This window comes from Cervus elaphus, chromosome 14 (genome assembly GCF_910594005.1).
Source record: "Cervus elaphus chromosome 14, mCerEla1.1, whole genome shotgun sequence".
Classification (NCBI taxonomy): domain Eukaryota; kingdom Metazoa; phylum Chordata; class Mammalia; order Artiodactyla; family Cervidae; genus Cervus; species Cervus elaphus.
This window is the reverse complement of record NC_057828.1, coordinates 12849887-12866603: the sequence shown is the minus strand read 5'-3', so window position 1 is coordinate 12866603 and position 16717 is coordinate 12849887.

The window sequence follows — 16717 nt, the reverse complement described above, 5'->3', positions numbered from 1 at the left end:
AAGCAACAAATTTTTCAGTAATGGCTACATTTTAAATTTTCACCAGCAATTTAAGAATGTTCTAATTTCTCTACATTCTTATTAACATTTGGTATTTTCCATCTTTTCATTATAATCCTCCTGTTATTTTATGATGTTGATTTGTATTTCCCTCATAGCTAATAATGTTTAGCATTTTTAATATGCATATTGATCATTTGTATATTTTCTTCAGAAACATGTCTATTTAACCCCATTACCCATTTTTTAACATAGAGTGTTTGTCTTTTTAGTTTTTGTACTGTACAATCTCTTTATATATTCTGGCTATCTAACTCATAAGATATGTAATGCAAATATTTTCTCTCATTGTATATGTTGTCTTTTCATTTTCTTGATAATGTCAAGAAATATATAATTTAATAACGTCAAATTTATATTTTCTTTGTTGTGCATGATTTTATGCTCCATGAAAGAATACTTCACCACATTTAAATTTATGAAAATTTATTCTGACATTTAATTTGAGAGTTTTATGGTGCATGTGTGTGTGCTCAGTCATATCCAACTCTTTGGGACCCCATGGGCTGCACTCCACCAGGCTCCTCTGTCCATGGACCTTTCCAGGCAAGAATACTGGAGTAGGTAGCCATTTCCTTCTCCTGGGGATCTTCCTGACCCAGGAAGCAAACCCATTTCTCCTATGTTTCCTTCATTAGTAGGCAGATTCTTTACCATTGAGTCACCTGGGAAGCCTGATAGTTTATAGTATTTAGCTCTCATAATTAGATCACTGATTCACCTTGATTTCTATATATGTGAAGTAGCACTCCACTGTCCTGTTTTTCCATGTGAATATCCAGTTGTCCCACATTCTTTGCTAAAAAGACTATTCTTTCAATTAGCGTATTTGTCAAAAATTGACTATAGCTGTGTGGATTTATTTCTGGACTCACATTTTTTTTACCATTAGCCCAAAGGTCTACTGCTCTGTCGTTAGTACATCACTTTGGTTACTACAACTTTATGATAAATTTTGAATCCAAGTAGTGTGAGTTTTCTATTTTTGTTTTTATTCCTCTGTATAGTTATTCAGAGCCCCTTTAAATTCCACATGAATCTGAGGATCAACTTTCTTACTGCTGCAAATGGTTTTTGGAGTTTTGATATAAAAAATATTGAAGCAACAGAATACTTTGAATACTGCTGTCATCTTAACACTTTTAAGTATTCTTATCCATGAAACTAAATAAATTTTTCCGTTTATTTATGTCTTTTAAAATTAGTTGTTGAGAAATGTTTTGCATTTTTCGGTATATAAGATTTTGACATTCTTGGTAAAGTCATTTCTAAATAGTTTATTCTTTTTGATCTTATTGCAAATGGGAGTTCTTTCTTAATTCTCTTGTCAAAGAGTTTATTGCCAGTGTATAGAAACTCAACTGATTTCCAGATAATGGTCTTGTACCTTGCAAGTTGTCTGAATTTATTAATTGGCTTGAGCTGTTTTCCTATTGATTCCTTGGACTAATCTTCATATGGGATTTTTTTTTTTCATCTTCATATAGGGATCATTCTTTCCTTACTTTCCAATTTGTGTGACTTTTATTTATTTTTCTTGTCTAATTGCTCTAATTGGGACGTCTAGTACAATGTTGCATAGCCATGGGAAAAGTAGGTACCCTTTTCCTGATCTAATGGGGTGACATTCAGTCTTTAACCATTGGGTATGAGGCTAGCTGTGGGCTTTTAATAAATGCTCTTCATCATATTAAGGAAGCTCCTTTCTATTCCTAGTTATCAGAGTGCTTTTATCACAAGTGGATGTTGACTTTTTAAAATGCTTATTGTGCTGCAGTTAATACAGAGAAAATCATGCACTGCCACTCCTCATCATTCAATTAATGCAGCATCTTATACTGACTGATTGTCTTATGTTGCTCTATCCTTACATCTCTGAAATAAATTGGTCAGGGTGTATAACCTTTTTCATACGCTACTGAATTTGGTTTCTTCATCTTTCCTTGAGAATTAGTTCACTTAAAGTCATAAGGGATATTGGCCTGTAATTTTCTTTTCTTGTGATCCCTTTGATTGGCTTTGGCTTCAGTGTAATCATGGCCTGATAAAATGAACCACTACAATATTGTAAAGTAATTAGCCTCCAACTAATAAAAATAAATGAAAAAAAAAAATTGTCCCCTTTCTTGAAAGTTTGAGTGTTATTTTTCTGTTTTTCATTTAATTCACCAGCAAATCTGACTGGTCCTAGACTTTTCTTTGTTGGAAGTTTTTAATTACTAATGTCATTTTTTAAAAATTTGTTTTAGATATGTTAAGATTTTCTAACTACTAGAATTAGCTTAGATCATTTGTGTGTCTCTAGGTATTTGCTTATTTCACCTAAGTTATTTAATTTGTTGGTATACAATTCTTCATCAAATTTACTAATAGTATTTGATTATTTCTGAATTGTTGCTAATAATGTTTCCACTTTTCATCTCTGATTGTAGTCATTTGTCTCTTCAGATTTTCCTTTGTCAGTCCAGCTAAATGTTTGGTAATTTTGTTCACCATTTCAAAGCACCAACTTCTGATTTGATTGATTCTATTGTTTTTCTATTCATTATGCTATCTATCTCCATTCTATGCTTTATTATTTTCTTCTTTCCACTAGCTTTGAGATTATTTTGTTTTTTCCCCATCCTTCCTCAAGGTTATTAATTTGAAATATTTTCAATTTAGGTGTTTATGGCTATAAATTTTCCTTAAAGCCCTAGTTTAATTCATCTCTAAATGTGCTTTATTGTCCTTGTGATTTCTTTGATTCACCAGTTGTTTAAGAATATGCTCTTTAATTTCCATTTTTTTAAAATCCATTTCTTTCTATTATTGATCTATAGCTTCATTCTACTGTGGTTAGAAGGATATTTAATATTATTTCAATCTTTTAAAATTTATTGAGAGCTGTTTTCATATCTAACATATGGCCTAACCTGGAAAATTTTCCATGAGCACTTGAGAAGAATGTATTTTCTGCTGTGGTGTTGAATGTTTTATATTTGTCTATTATATCTACTTGGTCTATGCTGTTGCTCACTGCTTCCTTATTTATTTTCTGTCTAGATATTCTATCCATTATCAAAATTATTTTATCAAACTGTTTAATTATTATTATAAAATTTAATATTTCTCCCTTCAATTCTGCCAATGTTTTTTCTTCATATATTTGGGAAACTTTGGTGGCTTATATATGACTATAAGTGTTCTTTCTTCTTGATGAATTATTGCTGTATCAGTATATAATGCCCTTTGTCTCTTGTAACAGATTTTGACTTAAAATATATTTGTCTGATATTAACCTAGCTACTAATTCTCTCTTTTGCTTACTCTCATCTTCTTTCATTCTTTCTGTTTCCACTTGATTCTGTGTTTGGATTAACATGTGTCTCCTATAGATAGCATATATTTGGACCATTTTTTCAAATCTATTCTGTCAATCTTTGTTTTTTGATTGAAGAAATTTTATTTACACTAATGAAATCATTGATAAAAAACAACTTTTGCCATTTTTTGTTTTTATGTTTAATTTTCAATTTTCATTTCTTCCATTGCAGTTTTCTTTCATGTTTACTAAAAATTTTTTGCAGTGAACTGTTTGGAATCCCCTTTCATATTTTTTTGATAGATTTTTAAAATTTTAATTGTTATAATGGAGATTGCATGATTGTATTTAGCACTTTAAATTTACAAAACCTAGTATGAATTGATACTGACTTAAGTTCAATCTCAGGAAATCTCTGCTCCTTTTTAACTCCAAATCATTTTCATATCTACTCTGTAGAGTGAAGTAATTAAACTTTCAAGTTGCTCAACTGAAGACAATTGAGTCATTTCCAGGCCACAGATCTTTTCAGACCATAAAAACTTTCAAAAGCCACTGTCTATGATGACTTACACATGAATTCAATTATCTACATAGACTTTACCCTTATAACTTAGTGAATGATTAGGCGATAGCCTCTTTTACAGATTTCAGTGACTCCAATTGCTATTATTATTGTGATAAGTAATATTAATCAGGTTTCCTTATGGTTATGCTTTCATATATCATTTTCTGTTTGTTTTTAACTTTGCTCTGATGAGACAACATTTTTGAGGCTGCCACATATTAATTAATGGATCTAAAAATGTCATAAATTTATTAACTAATTTTTCCTGCTAGGGTGACAAACCAATTAACTAAGGAGAAACAGCATATTTTGACTAAATGATATGAATATTGCCAGGTCTTTACAATGTATCAAACAAAAAAGTTATCTATGTAGTACTTTTAGTAGCTTTATGAAATATTTACTAAAATCAAAAAGAGGAATATATCAAAAATAAAATCTGTCTCTTGGTCTTTGCAAGGAAACTAAATATCAGTGTTCAATAGAATCAGTATTCAATAGAATCGGAAGTCAGGATAAATATTCATCATCAACTGCATTCAGCCCGTGTTGGAACTGTTTAGCATTACTCCTGTCCATCATTGCTAGAATAGCTGGCTAGCACTGAAAGTGTATGGCCAAAATTGCTTGGCAAGAGCATGACATTGCCAGTTAAATGCATTTTTAGTGACTTTCTTATGATGATTCAAGTCAAACATATCTTTTTTCCTCACTTTTTACATTTTCATGAATTTGAATGACTTATACAATGTCAAAAAATATACTGCATTCCTAGAAAGAACTCGCATTTTCCTTATCACATTTGATTTTGTGTATGCCACACACAGACATACATATACCACCAGCGCCAATACTATCAAACCAGAAAAAATATATAAATCTGAATAATTTTTTTTTTAGTTTTGAGTTTTTGTAATTTGAACTTTTCTACTATTTAATAACTAAATATTTACTAGTTATCTATGAAATACTTTAAATAAGTTATATTCTTGTTAATTTTCGAGGGTTTTACTAAACCTAACTTTGAATAAAGTTATTGAATCAAATCTTTTGAGTATGTGTAATTATAGAAAAATAGCATGCTCTATCTCTTTTTGCTATAGCTACTAACTGAGTATACTTCTCAAAAATAAGATCCTTAAGCATACCTAAATATTTCTATTTGATAAATTGAGGAAATGAAAGGTAAGTTTGAACAATAATCTATTTCATATCTATGCTAAGGTCTACCAGAGTCTAATTTGTCTGATACAGTGTTATTAAAATGGCCCATCTCATTAAAATTACTGCTGCTACAAGAGTATCATTAAAATTACTATATGATGCCAAACTACATAATTTGATATATAATATCAAAAATAGTTAAAAATTACAAAAGATATTAAAAAATAAAAGTATATATCTATTAAATGTTTAAATAAAATTGACAAAAATAACTGAAGATGGTGATTTTTAAGAAATGTAGATACTCCCATATAATTATATCACTATGTAATAGCAAAGTAATTTGCTGATTTTTTATACTTTAAATGTTTTAGCACTTAAAATCAATAAGTAGGTAAACATCAATATTTTATATCCTATAATCTCAATCTCATAAAGTTATATTGTGAAATTACAGAATAAGGCAGATATATTTCTAATTCAGATTTAAGATCCATTGTGGTTAACACATTTCAAATGCCAATAATGAAAACCAATGAAATAAGCTTAAAATTAAAGTAGTATAGAATTTATTAATAAAATAATTCTAAATGCAAAAGTTCAGTTGTGCCAAAAAAAAAAAAAGAAAGAAAGAACTAGAACCAGATGTGGGAAAATAATCTTTTTCACATTCTTATCTCTAGTCTTTCCATCTTCAAATGACTTCAGCTCAGTTCAGTCACTCAGTCTTGTCCGACTGTTTGCAACCCCATGGACTGCAGCAGCCCAGGTTTGCTGTCCATCCCAACTCCCGGAGCCTACGCAAACTCATGTCCATCAACTCGGTGATGCCATCCAACCATCTCATATTCTGTCGTCCCCTTCTCCTCCCACCTTTGATCTTTCCCAGCATTAGGGTCTTTTCAAATGAGTCAGTTCTTTGCATCAGGTGGCCAAAGTATTGGAGTTTCAGCTTCAGTCCTTCCAATGAATATTCAGGACTGATTTCCTTTTAAGACGGACTTGTTGGATCTCCTTGCAGTCCAAAGGATTCTTAAGAGTATTCTCTAACACCAGAGTTCAAAGCATCAATTCTTTGGTGCTCAACTTTCTTTATAGTCCAACTCTCACATTCATACATGAATGAATGTGACTACTGGAAAAAACAGCTTTGACTAGATGGACCTTTGCTGGCAAAGTAATGTCTCTGCTTTTTATTACACTGTTTAGGTTGGTCATAGCTTTTCTTCCGAGGAGCGGAGCAGTTCAGTTCATTTCAGTCCCTCAGTCGTGTCCAACTCTTTGCAACCCAATGAATCGCAGCACGCCAGGCTTCCCTGTCCATCACCAACTCCCGGAGTTTACTCAGACCCATGTCCATCGAGTCGGTGATGCCATCCAACCATCTCATCCTCTGTCGTCCCCTTCTCCTACTGCCCCCAATGCCTCCCAGCATCAGGGGCTTTTCCAATGAATCAACTCTTTGCATGAGGTGGCCAAACTACTGGAGTTTCAGTTTCAGCATCAGTCCTTCCAATGAACACCCAGGACTGACCTCCTTTAGGATGGACTCGTTGGATATCCTTGCAGTCCAACAGACTCTCAAGAGTCTTCTCTAACACCATAGTTCAAAAGCATCAATTTTTCAGCTCTCAGTCCAACTCTCACAGTCCAACTCTCACATCCGTACATGACCACTGGAAAAACCATAGCCTTGACCAGATGGACCTTTGTTGGCAAAGTAATGTCTCTGCCTTTTAATATGCTGTCTAGGTTGGTCATAACTTTCCTTCCAAGGAGTAAGTATCTTTTAATTTCATGGCTGCAATCACCATCTGCAGTGATTTTGGAGCCCAAAAAATTAAAGTCTGATACTGTTTACACTGTCTCCCCATCTATTTACCATGAAGTGATGGGACCAGATGCCATGATCTTAGTTTTCTGAATGTTAAGCTTTAAGCCAACTTTTTCACTCTCCTCTTTCACTTTCATCAAAAGGCTTTTTAGTTCCTCTTCACTTTCTGCCATAAGGGTGGTGTCATCTGCATATCTGAGGTTATTGATGTTTCTCCCGGCAATCTTGATTCCAGCTTGTGCTTCTTCCAGCCCAGTGTTTCTCATAATGTACTCTGCATATAAGTTAAATAAGCAGGTGACAATATACAGCCTTGACGTACTCCTTTTCCTATTTGGAACCAGTCTGTTGTTCCATGTCCAGTTCTAACTGTTGCTTCCTGACCTGCATACAGATTTCTCAAGAGGCAGGTCAGGTGGTCTGCTATTCCCATCTCTTTCAGAATTTTCCACAGTTGATTGTGATCCACATAGTCGAAGACTTTAGCATAGTCAATAAAGCAGAAATAGATGCTTTTCTGGAACTCTCTTGCTTTTTCAATGATCCAACAGATGTTGACAATTAGATCTCTGGTTCCTCTACCTTTTCTAAAACCAGCTTGAACATCTGGAAGTTCACGGTTCACATATTGCTGAAGCCTGGCTTGGAGAATTTTGAGCATTACTTTACTAGCGTGGCAGATGAGTGCAATTGTGTGGTAGTTTGAGCATTCTTTGGGTTTGCCTTTCTTAGGGATTGGAATGAAAACTGACCTTTTCCAGTCCTGTGGCCACTGCTGAGTTTTCAAAATTTGCTGACATATTGAGTGCAGCACTTTCACAGCATCATCTTTCAGGATTTGAAATAGCTCAACTGGAATTCCATCATATCCACTAGCTTTGTTTGTAGTGATGCTTTGCAAGCACCTTTTAATTCCATGGTTGCAGTCAGATGACCATTATATCTACTACTGTGAGCAAGAATCCTTTAGAAGAAATTGAGTAGCCCTCATAGTCAGATGACTTACTTTTTTCTCTTAGCACACTGTTTTTGTTTCTATATATTGTCCATAGAATGTGGTATGGCCTTACCTCTCTCCTATATCAGCCTTGATTCCTACTCACACAAAGAAAGGACATTTGCTAAAAAGCGATTGGATTCTTTGTAGAAGCTTTTGGAATTTTAATAGGAGATTCAGAACACAATCAGGAAAAAACATAGTCAAAGTAATAGCAGAGCTCAGTGGATCACTGCCATTTCATATAAGATTCCACACCTAACACTCTGACTCCACCAGTGTTAGTGGATATTGCCATGTTCCTTTCCTATTTTGCTTCTGGTAATGGGTGTGGTGACTCCATTGTTCAAAGAATCCTTAGTTTTAAGTTCAGAATCATCATATATGTGCATCTCTTACTGACTGAACATCACATATGTAGTAGGTATAGCTGAGCTACTTAGAGAGTCTATCAAGAGTACGCATAATGTTTTTTACCTTTAAGAATAAAAGATGAGGGACTTCCCTGGGGGTCCAGTGGCTAAGACTCTTCTTCCACTGTAAGTAATAAGGGTTCAATCCCTGGTTGGGAAACTAAGATCACACATGCATGAAGCATGGACAAAAAATAAGTTGTTTTTTTTTTTCTTTTTTTTTTAAAGGAATGCAAGGTGAGCTCTTTTTCCTACAGAGGCTTATAATTTGTGGAAATATTGAATCAAGGAACAGGACATAAAAACCTTCATAGACAAAGTGCTGACATAGTTGTCTGTGTTACCATGTTTGCATAAGAAATATCTAAGTGAATAGAGAAACCAACCTAGGTATTTATTTACCTAGATCCTGTGCCAAATTTTTAGGGGAAGAGAGTCTGATTGGGGCTCATTGGATTAATTGTTTATCCCTATGACATCAAGTTGCCTAAGGTCACAGGACAGGGACAGACAACATAACTATTGGCAAGACTTCCTCTGTATTAGTGAGGATGCTATAATAAATCATCCCAGATGTGGTGGTTTAGAACAATAGAAATCTGCTCTCTCATGATTTTGCAGGCCAGAAGTTTGATATTAATTTAACTCTCTGAAATCCTGATGCTATTACACCACACTCCTAAGGACTCCAGAGAAGAATTTGTTCCTTGTCTCCTTCAGCCTCTGATGGTTGCTGGCGTTTCTTTGTTTGTTTGTTTGTTTGTTTTTAAAAGGTTTTTATTTATTTGTATTTGGCTGTGCTGGGTCTTCATTCCTGCACAGCCTCTACTCTAGTTGCAGCAAGCAGGGACTGCTCTTTGTTGAGGTTCAGGGCATTCTCAATGCGGTGACTTCTCCTATTGAGGGAGCATAGGCTGTCGGGCATGCAGAACTCAGTGGTTGCAGCTGGTGGCTCAGTAGTTGTGGCTCCCAGGATCTAGAGCACAGACTCAGTGGTTGTGGCACACAAGCTTAGTTGTGCCACACCATGTGAGATCCTCCAGGACCAGGGATAGAACCTGTGTTTCCTGCTAGTAGGCAGATTCTTTACCACTGAGCCACGAGGGAAGACGCAGCACTTCTTAATCTGCGGTCATGTCACTCCAATCTCTGTCCCTGTGGTCACTCTGCCTTCTGCTTTTCATAGGTGCATGTCAAATTTTCTATTTCTTCCCTCCTTAAAGAATGAGTTTGATTGCATTCAGGGCCCACAGAGATAATCCTGGATAAGAATATCTCAAGAGCTTTGATTTAATGACACATGTATTTTTTTTTTTCCCCATGTAAAGTAGGATGTATATATTATTTGTGGAGGTTGGGAGTATGGCATTCATTAGATGACCACAGGCTGACCGCAGGTCCCTGAAGATTTCTTTCTATTCCATATACAATTCAATACACTCATACATTCATACTTCCAATCATACATCCATTCATACATTCAATCCAACCCAAAGTGTCCCAAAGTGTCTACCCATTAAAGCATTAACTCAAAGTCCAAAATTTACTCTAAATACCAGCACAAACATCACCAGTACCATCACCAAAATCTGGCTTAGATAAGTCTCTGAGTATGGGCTATCCCAGGACAATTTTGCCTCCATCAGTGAACCTAAGAAACTAAACAAGCTATCTGCTTCCAAAATACAATGGTGGAACAGGCATAGGCTAACAGTTATTGATATTCCCATTCCAAAAGGAGTAAATGGAAGCAAGAAAAGTCACTAATCTTGAGTGACTTTAAACTGTAGCAGTGAAAATTTCACGAGGTTTCAAGACATGCACATTATCCTCCTTGGCTTCATATTCTGCCCTTTGGACTCAAGCGGGATAAGCAGAGAGCAGATGCCATTGAAAGAGAAGCTGTTATGATTGGAAAGAAATCTCAAAATACATTTAACCCCAAAAGAAATTTATGGAGAATTAAAAAAAATATATTCTTAATAACATACCAGGTGCTCTTAAATTGACTTATCCAGGAAAATACCAAAAAAGCACACAATTAGTAGATTGTCTTTCAAATACAGATCTATTCAGTAACTCATACATATGAGCAATACAGAAATTAATCTTATATTGTATCTTCTTTAACTTACAGGCTTTTGTAAATTAACAATGCATTTGTAACTGCAAATGCATAAGCATATGTATTTCAAATTTTAAGTAAAGTATTTTATTTTCTTGACTGCTTATTCAATCTAGAATTTTTGAATAAGACTCTTCAAAGAATTTGCTATAAAACTATAAAAGATTGACATTTCCTAAAAGGATGACTTTCTTGAAAATTCAAGACAGCTTCTGTCTGAGTTCTTTTTGCAACAAAAATAGTCTTGACTCTCTATTTAAAATCCATTTATACATCTGTACTAGTTAAAGTGACAAATAGAGTCTAGTGCCATGAAAAGAAGTTAAGCTAGCAATGTGTCAAATAACACTTTTCTTGTAACTTTATATTTGCAAGACTACCTGGTTAATGATTTGGAAAGATAAAGTTCCACTGCCCCATTTGTATGCTTAGCCTCTCAGTCATATCTGACTCTTGTGACCCCATAGACTGTAGCCTGCCAGGCTCCTCTGTCCATGGGATTCTCCAGGCAAGAATTCTGAAGTGGGTTGACAATTCCTTCTCCAACTGCCCCATTTGAGGCCCGGTGAAATGAAGCAACATTGTCATCCTTCACTGCATATAGGCCCAACAACATATCAAATTCTGTTGAGATAAACTGTAAACCATCTACTGATCTTTTTTCCTGGAAACCCTTAATTTAGAAACAATTTCTTGATATCTCCTACTCTTCTCATAGAAGGAAGACAAAACTTGCCACAACAAAATAATTCTGAAAGCATAAATATGATACTTTCTTTATCTAGCATATTATATGTTTATTTTTATTTGTTTGTTTTTTAGTATCTAGTGATACTAAAAGATGGAATTTCCAGGTGGTTCAGTGGGTAAAGTATCCACCTACAATGCAGCAGACACAGGAGGCATGGGCTCGATCCTTGGGTTGGGAAGATTCCCTGGAGGAAGGCATGACTATCTACTCCCGTATTCTTGCCTGGAGAATCCCATGAACAGAGGAGCTTGACTGTCTGCAGTCCAAGGAGTCACAAAGATTCAGACCTGACTGAATTGACTGAGCACACAGGCACAATTCTAAAAGATATAATTTATTTAGCACTGATGGGTACTAGGGCCTATGTGAGCTATTCAAAAGTGAAAGTGAAAGTGAAGTCGCTCAGTCGTGTCCGACTCTTTGTGACCCCATGGACTGTAGCCTACCAGGCTCCTCAGTCCATGGGATTTTCCAGGCAAGAGTACTGGAGTGGGTTGCCATTTCCTTCTCCAGGGGATCTTCCCAACCCAGGGATCCAACCCGGGTCTCCCTCATTGCAGGCAGACACTTTACCGTCTGAGCCACCAGGGAAGATTGTTAAAGAAAGAGACATTCAAGGTTCACAACTATAAGGTAAATAGTATCTCCCTTTTGCGGATAAAGAAACTGGAGCTGAGAAATTTAATTTTCAAAAGGCCAAACAGCTACTAACGGCTGACTAAAAATAAAGTACTGTATTTCTCTGGCTGTGAGATCTATGATCATCTCATTATAATCCTGGCCTTTGTGACAATGGAGAAATGGAAAGAAATTTTGTTCCCATCTCCACCTTCATTTCTTGCTTATAAGCAGTAAAGAATTGGACCCAGAGTAAACTTCTTTGAGGGGTAAATGGAATAAACCTTCTTTTGGATCTTTTGGCATAATTGGAAATCTAAAGCCTTTGTCTTTGGCTACAACAAGATTATTAAAGACATGAAAACATAATCAATGGTAGTCCTGTGGCTCCTGGTCACTGTCCACCAGCCAAATCACACCCCTGTCTGTGAACATGAAACTATCCCTGACAAGGCACTAGTTGGAAGATGAACGAAGGAAATCTCTTTGAGGACCAAGATCTCAGTTGTAGACTGGAACAGATGACACCTTGGCTGAACAACTTCATTGTTTCTGAATACATAGACTTTTCCCTAGCTATTATCTGCAACTCCTACTGTTCTCTATGTTTCTTTATGTGCATTTTTATAACCAAGGTCACTGTTCCACAGTTTTGTCCCCCAAGGAGATTGCACATTTTACCTAAGAGGCTAACCACGTACTGCTTTATGCATGTGGGAATATCAATATATTCCCTCCAATCAGTTGACTGGGTTCAGATCAGGGGCATTCTTATTAATGCCTTGTGACTAGGGAGAATAATTTACCACAACCATCCCTAAATTAAGGCAGGATATGCAGGTTTTCAGTCTCCTCACCTCTGTGAGGTAATTTCCACACTCACAGGCTCTAACTTTTTATCTACCCCTTGTAAGACTGCCTTTAATTTATTATTATTTTTTTAGGCCATATATGGCAAAGAGTCAGACACGACTGAGTGAATGAACTGAACTGATGACAAACCACAGGTAACATAATCAGTTCAGTTCAGTTGGTCAGTCATGTCACACTCTTTGTGACCCCAAGGACTGCATGCAGTACGCCAGGCTTCGCTGTCCATCACTATCTCCAAGAGCTTGCTCAAACTCATGTCCATCAACTTGGTGATGCCAACCAACCATCTCATCCTCTGTCATCCCCTTCTCCTCCCCCCTTCAATCTTTCCCAGCATCAGGATATTTTCAAATGAGTCAGTTATTCGCATTAGGTGGCCAAAGTGTTGGAGTTTCAGCTTCAGCATCAGTCCTTCCAATGAATATTCAGGACTGATTTCCTTTACAATGAACTGTTTGGATCTCCTTGCAGTCCAAGGGACGCTCAAGAATCTTCTCCAATGCCACAGTTCAAAGCGTCAATTCTTTGGTGCTCAGCTATCTTTATAGTCCATCTCTCACATCCACACAAGACTACTGGATAAACCATAGCTTTGACTAGACGGACCTTTGTTAGCAAAGTAATGTCTCTGATTTTTAATGTGCTGTCTAGGTTGGTCATAACTTTTCTTCCAAGGAACAAATGTCATTTAATTTCATGGCAGCAGTTACCATCTGCAGTGATTTTGGAGCCCCACAAAATAAAGCCTCTCACTGTTTCCACTGTTTTCCCATCTATTTGCCATAAAGTGGTGGGACTGGATGTCATGATCTGATTAGTTGATCTAATTAGTTTTCTGACTGTTGAGTTTTAAGCCAACTTTTTCACTGTCTTCTTTCACTTTCATCAAAAGGCTCGTTAGTTGTTCCTTGCTTTCTGCTATAAGGGTGCTGTCATCTGCACATCTGTGATTATTGATATTTCTTCTAGCAATCTTGATTCCAACTTCTGCTTCATCCAGCCCAGCATTTTGCATGATGTACTCTACATATAAGTTAAATAAACAGGGTGACAATATACAGCCTTGACATACTCCTTTCCCAGTTTGGAACCAGTCCATTGCTCCATGTCCAGTTCTAACTGTTGCTTCCCGACCTGCATACAGATTTCTCAGAAGGCAGGTCAGGTGGTCTGGCAGTCCCATCTCTTTAAGAATTTTCCAAAATTTGTTATGATCTACACAGTCAAAGACTTTGGCATAGTCAATAAAGCAGAAGTAGATGTTTTTCTAGAACTCTTTTGCTTTTTTGATGATCCAGTGGATGTTGGCAATTTGATCTCTGGTTCCTCTGCCTTTTCTAAATCCAGCTTGAACATCTGGATGTTCACAGTTCATGTACTGTTGAAGCCTGGCTTGGAGAAGTTTGAGCATTACTTTGCTAACGTGTGAGATGAGTGCAATTATGCAGTAGTTTGAAAATCCTTTGGCATTGCCTTTCTTTGGGATTGGAATGAAAATTGACCTTTTCTAGTCGTGGGGCCACTGCTGAGTTTCCCAAATTTGCTGGCATATTGAGTGCAGCACTTTCACAACATCATCTTTTAGGATTTGAAATAGCTCAACCTGAATTCCATCACTCCCTTTAGCGTTGTTTGTAGTGATATTTCTTAGGTTCCACTTGATTTCTCATTTCAGGATGTCTGGCTCTACGTCAGTGATCACACAAACATGATTATCTGAGACATGAAGATCTTTTTTGTATAATTCTTCTGTGTATTCTTGCCATCTCTTCTTAACATCATGTGCTTCTGTTAGGTCCATGCCATTTCTGTCCTTTATTGTGCTCAACTTTCTATGAAAACTTCCCTTGCTGTCTCTATTTTCTTTAATCCTCAAGAAATATAATACTCAACAGTGAAAAGCTGAAAGTATTTCCTCTAAGGTTAGGAATGAGATAAGGATGTTCACTGGCACCACTTTTATTCAGTATAGTTTTGAAGGTCCTAGCCATGGCAATCAGATAAGAAAAGAGAAGGAATCCAAACTGGAAAAGAAGAAGCAAAACTGTCACTGTTTAATGAAACTATACTATACATAGAAAATCTTAAAGTTGGCACCAGGAAACTGCCAGAGCTCATCAAAGAATTTAGTGAAGGTGCAGGATACAAAATTAATACATAGAAATGTATTACACTTCTATATGCTAATAATGAATGATCAGAAAGAGAAATTGAGCAAATAATCCCATGTACCATCTCATCAAAAAGAATAAAATGTTTTCACAGAACTAGACCAAAGAATTTCACAATTTGTATGGAAATACAAAAAACCTCGAATAGCCAAAGTAATCTTGAGAAAGAAGAATGGAACTGGAGGAATCAACCTGCCTGACTTCAGACTCTACTACAAAGCCACAGTCATCAAGACAGTGTGGTACTGGCACAAAGACAGAAATATAGACCAATGGAACAGAATAGAAAGCCCAGAGATAAATCCACAAACCTATGGACACCTTATCTTTGACAAAGGAGGCAAGGATATACAACGGAAAAAAGACAACCTCTTTAACAAGTGGTGCTGGGATAACTGGTCAACCACTTGTAAAAGAATGAAACTAGGACACTTTCTAATACCATACACAAAAATAAACTCAAAATGGATTAAAGATCTAAATGTCAGACCAGAAACTATAAAACTCCTAGAGGAGAACATAGGCAAAACACTCTCCGACATAAATCACAGCAAGATCCTCTATGACCCACCTCCCAGAATATTGGAAATAAAAGCAAAACTAAACAAATGGGACCTAATGAAACTTAAAAGCTTTTGCACTACAAAGGAAACTATAAGTAAGGTGAAAAGACAGCCCTCAGATTGGGAGAAAATAATAGCAAATGAAGAAACAGACAAAGGATTAATCTCAAAAATATACAAACAACTCCTGCAGCTCAATTCCAGGAAAATAAATGACCCAATCAAAAAATGGGCCAGAGAACTAAACAGACATTTCTCCAAAGAAGACATACAGATGGCTAACAAACACATGAAAAGATGCTCAACATCACTCATTATTAGAGAAATGCAAATCAAAACCACAATGAGGTACCATTACTCGCCAGTCAGGATGGCTGCTATCCAAAAGTCTACAAGCAATAAATGCTGGAGAGGGTGTGGAGAAAAGGGAACCCTCTTACACTGTTAGTGGGAATGCAAACTAGTACAGCCACTATGGAAAACAGTGTGGAGATTTCAAAAAACTGGAAATAGAACTGCCATATGACCCAGCAATACCACTTCTGGGCATACACACTGAGGAAACCAGATCTGAGACACGTGCACCCCAATGTTCATCGCAGCAATGTTTATACTAGCCAGGACATGGAAGCAACCTAGATGCCCATCAGCAGATGAATGGATAAGGAAGCTGTGGTACATATACACCATGGAATATTACTCAGCCGTTAAAAAGAATTCATTTGAATCAGTCCTAATGAGATGGATGAAACTGGAGCCCCTTATACAGAGTGAAGTAAGCCAGAAAGATAAAGAACATTACAGCATACTAACACATATATATGGAATTTAGAAAGATGGTAACGATAACCCTATATGCAAAACGGAAAAAGAGACACAGAAATACAGAACAGACTTTTGAACTCTGTGGGAGAAGGTGAGGGTGGGATATTTCAAAAGAACAGCATGTATACTATTTATGGTGAAACAGATCACCAGCCCAGGTGGGATGCATGAGACAAGTGCTCGGGCCTGGTGCACTGGGAAGACCCAGAGGAATCGGGTGGAGAGGGAGGTGGGAGGGGGGATCGGGATGGGGAATACGTGTAAATCTATGGCTGATTCATATCAATGTATGACAAAAAAAAATAAATAAATAAATAAAAATTAAAAAAAAAAAAGAATAAAATGCCAAGGAATAAAACTACCTAAGGAGGAAAAAGAACTGTAGTCCAAAATTTATAAAATGCTGATGAAAGAAACTGAAGATGACACAGATAGATGGAAAGATATAATA